The following is an 8,365-nucleotide window of genomic DNA, read 5'->3' as shown; positions in this document are numbered from 1 at the left end:
GTTTTCACAACACCATTTATTAAACAGGGAATCCTCTCCCCATTGCTTGTTTTTGTCAGGTGTGCCAAATATCAGATGGTTGTAGATGTGTGGTGTTATTTCTGAGGCCTCTGTTCTTTTCCATTGATCTATATGTCTGTTTTGGTATCAGTACCATGCTGTTTTGGTTAGTGTACCCTTGTAGTATAGTTTGAAGTCAGGTAGCATGATCCCTCCAGCTTTGTTCTTTTTACTTAGGATTGTCTTGGCCATACAGGCTCTTTTTGGGTTCCATATGAAATTTAAAATAATTTTTTCTAAATCTGTGAAGAAAATCAATGATAGTTTGATGGGTAGAGTATTGAATCTATAAATTATTTTGGGCAGTATGGCCATTTTCATGATATGGATTCTACCTATTCATGACATGGAATGTTTTGCCATTTGTTTGTGTCCTCTCTTATTTCCTTAAGCAGTGGTTTGCAGTTCTCCTTGAAGAGGTCCTTCACATCCCTTGTAAGTTGTATTCCCAGATATTTTATTCTCTTTGTAGCAATTGTAAATGGGAGATCACTCATGATTTGGCTCTTTGATTGTCTATTATTGGTGTATAGGAATGCTTGTGATTTTTGCACACTGATTTTGTATCCTGAGACTTTGCTGAAGTTGCTTACAGCTTATACTTATCAATATCTCTGAATCTTTCCTTTTTATCAGTTTGAATGAACAACTCAATAATGCAAAGTTCATAATAAGATTTCAACTTGAAAACATTTCCCATATATGCTCTTCAATAGCTTTGCCAAGATTTTTTTTCCTACCTAACAATCCTTATCAAATCAGGCATTAAAAAAAATAAACCTAACTATTGAGCTAATAAAAGCCAATTTATTCATTGGCAATTTCTGACAAGAATAAAATAGGCAATATTCTCAGATAGGAGACAAACAGCACCAAATTGAAAGTATTACAGCCTACTTATATTTTCTGTCTCTTTTATCACTCTCACCAGTTCCACCATAAGAGCAAACAAGTCCCAGAATATCTCTGCCAAATGTTTCAGATTAAACTGAAGAGGAAAATGGTTACTTTCTACACAATCTAAAATGTTCAAGTTAGGATAATAGTGTACAAAAAGAGACTATCTATTAACAGGTTGTATGCACTTAACATGGAAACAGAAAAAGAAATAAAATATCCTAAGTAATTTCCTGTGTCTCACCAAGTTGTTTTTAATAAACAAGTTTAATAAGAAAATTTGCATGTTGCTATACCATCTATCACTAAGGAAATGACCTACAAGACCTCAATTCCCCTTCCTCAGTAACCTTAGTCATCAAACAGTGTCACACCCTTTGCATTTAAATAATCCAAAATAATAGTGCTTTAAGCAATTATCTGTTTAGTATATACTATATGCTTAACATTGTTTAAGACTCTGAAGTTAAAAGTGACCAGCAAAACTAACAAAAATCTTTTATTCTTGAAGCTCAAATTATATCAAAAGAAGAAAGGTAAAAACAAAAAAAGGCAAAATTTCTGTAAGTAAAATGATTATAGGTGTTATGAATAAAAATTGAACAACAAACGGAAGGGAACAACATGTAGAAATTAGAGAAGGAGAATGCAAGTTTGCAATTTTCAATAGGATGGTCAGGAAATGTCTCACCTAGCACATAACAAAAGACCTGAGGGAGGTTAGAGGGAAAGTCATGCAAATTTCTAGAAAAAGAGATAGGGAATAGCTCCTTGGAGTGATCCTAGATGGCTTGGTGACTAGTGATGTTTTGACACAAATCATGAGAAAGAAGAGCAAAAGGGATAAAGACAAAGAGGTTGTGGAGTGTGGAGTGTGGAGATCAGCTAAAACCTTGTAATAATACAGATTTTAATCAGAGTAAGTTAGAAAATCAAATACAGATTGTAATGATACAGATTTTAATCAGAGTAAGTCAGAAAACCATTGTTTGATCTGGAGCAGAGAATATCATGAACTGGCCTATATTTTAACAGGATCACTTTGACTACTGAGACAAGAATTAATTGAAGGGAATAAGGGTGGAAACAGGGAGATTGGTCTATACTCTGGGGAGGAAGGAATTGGAAATGAGAGAATTCTAGGAGTGCTGATTTGGATGTAGATATCTACCTATCAGGAAGATAGAGAAGTGGGTATACCCTGGTATTCAAAAAAAGATATAGGCAATGGAAACTCATCTGGGAGTAATTCATGTACAGACAGTCTTAAAGGCAGTAAGATTGAATGGTATTCCTAATCAAGTGAGTAGATAGTAAAGAAAGGGCAGCTAGAATAGAATAGGCAATAGAAGGACAATAGAATAGAAAAGGTGGAGTAGTGTGTGTAGCATGTTTAGTGAGTGAGAGCCTGAAATAGATCCCTTCACTCCATCCAAGATTTCCTCATCCCCAACATGGCCTGGAAGAGATCTATAGTAGAGAAATGAGCAACAAGGTGCCTGCCAGGGAGTTGTTCAGCCTCAGGTTTAGGAAAGAAAAAAAGAAAAAAGAAAAAAATTCTTGGCCAAGGCTTTAAGGTTAAAAGCTCAAGCCTGGGCCAACTGGAGGGTAGGCTAAGTTTCAGAGTGTTGGCAGGACCAGCAAGAGCTAACTTGGGGCCAAGTCAGGAAGAACAGATTGGCCCTTCCTTAAAAGCAATCACCACCCAGAGACTGGACCAAAGCTTATCTTTTGCTGGATCTTTTATTTCAGTTGTGAAAAGTCTGTCCTTCCAATCCACCCCATCCAACTATTGCCTTTCATATCCACTCAACACAGGCCTGGTGTGTAAAAGAATGATTAAGAAAAGAGGAAGGCAGAGAGTTCATAAAACTTGAAATTGGTAAAAATGGAGAGAAGAAAGGAAATAGGACTGAAGTCCCAGTCCTGAGCAAAATGGACAGCCTAGGGAATATTTCTAGAAGCAGGGGTTGCATGGAAACTTTTAAGGAGATAGGTATCTAGTATTGTTTTTTACTTATGCTGTATGCATACAGTAGCCAATGTCCTTACATATTCTGCAATCTTTAGGGAAAATTGTTACCTTCAAATTTTTGTAATTATTTTGTAATATTGGTGCTTTGGAAGAATGAAGAAATAAGGAAGGTGATCACACAGAGGACAAAAATCATGCACAGGAAGAAAGCAGCCACAGGAATGGAGGTAAAGAATAGGAATGGAGAGCTGCCATGATACTAGGGAGAAGCAAGCTGCAGTGTGGATCCACCCAGGAGCAGAAATGCATATCCCCAAATAGACTTGGAAAAGTTCTTTTACTCCTGAAATGAAGCATAACACTAGGTTTTGCTATTAGGTGAATAGAAGCAGCCAGATGCCGACAATAGAGTTATGGTGTTGTTGAAACAAGTTTAAAAAAAAAAACTTCCTCTCTAATTATTTCATCACGTTATCAATTACTGTGGTTTAAGCAAAACACAGGCCAAGGTAGGAGAGTCTTCAAGTAATACCAGAGGTTAGAATTATAGAACTCTAAATTCAAATTCCTAAGCATGGATATCTATGATTGGGTAGACTGGGTAAATAACATTTCTGGGTTTCAATTTCCTCATCTGCAATATAGACATAGTATGAATATTGTAAAGGTTTATGAAAATTATAAACAATATTGACACAATATTATTATTCCAACTGATACTGTAAACTCCATACTTGTAAAATATTACCATATCAATATTGATAAACTGGCACATGTAAAATACCCACTAACGAATCCATATTATAATAAGGCAGCTCTAAGAAAAATTGTGAAATTAGCAATTTGGTAGTCAAGAGTTCCATTGACCATTCCACATCCTCCCTTCTGAAACATCATCATATTAAGAAAAGGTATTTCCATGTAACATAGTCAACAAAAGTTTTATTGTCTTCACTCAAAAGGAGGACTAAAAAGTAGGGATTTTTGACAATGTGGCAGGCAGATGGAAGGTAGCATTTTTGGAATGAGTATTTTGATATATGTCAAGTCATACCATGGAAGTCACCACCCAATCTGTCTACTCAGTCTCAGCTTAAAAGGCAATTTCTTATTATTATTTCTCCTTCATTTTATTGCAGCTAATGGCTTCCCACTCCAATCCAGTCCTAACCGGCAATCCTACAAAACTACAAATCACTTTCAAGAGTTAAGTGAGAGAAAGAGAAGAGTTACTAAGCAGGGATTTAGCCAGTCAATGGTTATTTAATAACCACTGACTACTCAGTTCAATTCAACAAACATGAGTTATGACAGGCCCTATGGATGGGTGCAATTATAAGAATGTTCTTATGCTCTAGGGACATACTATCTGGCTGCAGATATTAGAGTTAACCACATCAATCAGTTAGGGAATAATAGTAATAACAATAGGTACTTTGAGCCCTTGCTATGCTAAAAGATCTAAATGTACTACATTCAATATCTACAATAAACTTATGAAGTAGGTATTTGTATACTAATATTACAGAAGAAGAAATGAGTTCAGACCAGTTAAGCAGATTTTTCAGTATATGATGGTGTAAAATGTTGAAAGAGATATTAACTATGAACATGATGTTATATATGAATGCATGTACCATTGATATTCTGAAAAGCTACCATGCAAGGAATAATGGCTAGATGACAGCACAGCATCTGAAAAGGATAAACATCATGGTATAGAAAATGGAAAAGGACCAATTAAAATAACTGATATATTAGTCAAAGGATACAACTATTTTGATTATATCAAATATACAAGTATTTATCGAGTACCTATTGTGGTCAAGACACCAAATTAAATACTATGGAAGGAAATAAAGATTCTAAGGGGTATTTGCAACCTAGGTAGGATGGGAAGAAGGGAAGAGGAAAATTAAGTAGTAAAACATTGAAAGTACCATTTAATTATTGGAGACAAGAATGTTCATAGCAGCGTTGTTAATATAACAAAAAAAAACTGGAGAAAACCAACATATATTCCAGTAGGAAATCAGATAAACTGTAGAATATTCATAAAATAAAAAATATTACAGCAGCAAAATAAATTAGCTACTGCTGTATATAACACATATATGACCTCCACAAACAAAATGTTGAAGAACAAAAACCAATTGTTTTTAAAAACAGAGGATACATATAGTAAGGTACCATTTATATAAACTTTGAAAATACTAAACTTTAAAAATATACAATTTTTAGGGATACAAATGTAGTAAAAGTATTATGAAAACCAAAATTTCTGAAAGAAAGAAAGAGGAATGCACTAGGAAAACGATACATTGTAGTTTCAATTATGTTGGGAATTTTCTATATACTAGATATATACTTAATAGTCCACATAGTATACAAAACATATATAGATGAATTACTTGAATGCATGTATTTCAAAATAAAATTTAAAATCAATTTAAGGTAGTTGTAGATAATAATATACAACAGCATGAATTGCAAAAAAAAAAACTGCTAATAACTTAATTCTCAATATTCACCTCAGATCTTGAGGTAGATGCTGTCATTATCTTCATATTATAGATGAGAAATATAAGCCACGGGGACATTTAGACTGTCTGATTCCAGAGCCCAGATAGTAATTGCTGCAGAAATTCAGACAGACATATCTGGGGTGGGGAAGCCAGGATGAACTTTACAGAAAGGTGTGCTTTATGGAAAGTCGGGTTTATATAGAGTGAGTCGGTGATTCACTTCCATCTCTAAAACAAAAATTTTTTTTTCTAATCCATGGAAATCTTTGTTTAGTTAGATATTCTGGGGAGTGGGGTATTATAAACCCCATGAAAAAGGAATAGCTCTGAAAACAAGGTGAAAATCCACCCTCAATCTTCACCCTCAGCACTGCTACACTCAAAATGTTCATCAGATAAGCTAAGCTCAATCTTCTTCTCCTTTTTTGCCCATGACTGTCTTGAGAGATGCTAAGGTTCATTATCAGATATTATTGACCAAGGTGCTTGGGATATCATTTCTGGTAGATGGTGTATGAATGTGCATATTTTCCTATATGTTGTAAGATCTAGAGCACCAAGAGTTGTGAGTAAAAGGAACAATGCCCAGGTCAGAAAAGCAAGAGGCAGCCTGGAAGGCCCTGTGGGATCTGATGTAGTTTACCAGGAGTGTGGTTTCCTCACAGGAGCTTGGGACCACAGCCTCCAAGAGGCTAGTAATGATTTCCCACAAAAGTCCACTCTGTGTATTTCTCTCAATTACTAGCAGAATCAAGCAATTAGTCCTGGATGTGGGGGCAGAGGGAGGAGGCAGAAGATTATCTTTATGTAAATATCCTTTCATCTGGACTCACAAAGAAAAATCAAAGGAAGATGTCATTTTGGATCAAACAATATAATCAAACAAAATAAACACGAAACAGAGATAGTACAATATATACCTAAGAAACATCTAGTAAGCCATTTTGTCTAGTGTGAAGTGTTTAATAAACCTGCAAAGGCTAGCTGATTAAAAAGAAAGCTAATCAGTTTAAATTTTTATCCACAAAGCAATGGGAAGATACCAAGATATTTTCAGCAAGGGAACCTCATGTGGTCATAGTAACATACCTTGGTTTCATCTTCACCTCTGATTTTCCATTCTTTCCAAGAGTAAAAACTGTTACCTATAACCGATACCACATTTAGGGTGAGGAAAAAGTAGAAAACATAAAATAGAGAAAAAGTAATCATAAAATCTAATGAAAAATAAACCTTAAAAATAGTCTCATTTGCACCATAAAGTTTAAAGCCAAGCTGAAATTGTAAGGAATGTATCCATTGACAAACATTCTTCTTTGTCAAGTCTTTGGGATGTGAGGGAATTATTGCAAAGGGGAATAAAGGTCGTTCCAGATGCAATTCAAGAAAACTGCTATCTACTGGTGTCTATCTATAAATGCCTTCTCAACATTTAATTAAATAGCAAATGTTATTTTCAGTGTCAAATTTTGCAGATTATGAGAATATTTTTACAGCAGCGAACTTTTCTAACATGTATATAAACAATTCAGCATTTGATCTATTTGATGCCAAGCAACTTTGACCTTCACAATGCTGACATCTTGTTTTGTTAAGGCATAGGTACAGTTTATGCCATAAAAAAGATTTAATTGCAGGTCTTATTAATTCACAATTTCTGCTGTGTTTGAAGATTTTTACATTTCCTTTGAATTGAAATTTAAAAGGGAGAAGTGTGCACGTAGCATGTTATTGCAAAAGTAGCCCATTCCCTTCTCTGAGCTGTAACACTTAAAGAAGAGAGTATTTGGAAAACATCAGAGTGCTTAAAGATTATTATTTCTGAAATTTTAATTATACTGGTTCATGATGGAAAATTAAAATCACTTTCAATGTGATTTTATGATTCATTTTGCTTTTGTAGGAGACAATTGTAGTTTGGTTTGCCAGAACAGAAAAATAAAATCCACATCTGTAACTGGAAAAGGGCTCCTTTGAATTCTTCCTTCTTTTTAATAACCATTATTAACTATATATATATATCTCTATATCTATATATATATATAGTTTATATATCTCAGTATCTTCCCATTGCTTTGTGGATAAAAATTTAAACTAATTATATAACTGTATACACACACACACACACACACACACACGCAGAAATAGCCATTAAGTAAAGGATGCGATACTATAATTTCTAACACTTAAGATTGGAAAATAGATATTTTTAAACTAGATTAAGTGTTAATAAGAAATTATATACTAAGACTGGGTGCCATGGCTCATACCCGTAATCCCAGGTTTTGGAGGCTGAGGGAGGAGGATCATTTGAGACAGGAATTTGACCACAACCTGGGCAACATAGCGAGATCCTGTCTCTACAAAAAAATTCAAAATTAGCCAGGAATAATGAGCTACGCCTGTAATCCTAGCTACTCAGAAGGCTGAGGAGGGAACATGACTTGAGCCTGGAGTTTGAAACTGCAGTGAGCTATGATTGTACAACTGCACTCCAGCCTGGGTGACAGGCAGAGATCCTGTCTCTAAAATAAATAAATAAAATAATATACGAAGAAATATATTATACACTTAAACTGTGCTTTACACAATTCAATAACTGCACTAGTAAATCTACTCACTGGTAAATACACAATGAACTCATAACGTTTCTTTCATCTCACAGTGTGAAGAATAAATTAAGAATTACGTGAATCCTATTTATTGCATGTTTTTAAATTGCTTTTCTTGATACATTCAGAATAAATAATTAATAAACTATTTCTTCTCACCCAAAACTAATGTACAGTGATAAAATGTTATCTCACTTCAAAATAAGTTTTTGTTTTCCATTCATAGTTTAGAGTGTTAGATGTTAAGGAGTCATGGTATTCTCATGACTTATCTAAGAAGGCTAAAACTGTCTACC

The sequence above is a fragment of the Chlorocebus sabaeus genome, chromosome 13 (assembly GCF_047675955.1).
Source record: "Chlorocebus sabaeus isolate Y175 chromosome 13, mChlSab1.0.hap1, whole genome shotgun sequence".
NCBI lineage: Eukaryota > Metazoa > Chordata > Mammalia > Primates > Cercopithecidae > Chlorocebus > Chlorocebus sabaeus.
This window is presented reverse-complemented; position numbering follows the sequence as displayed.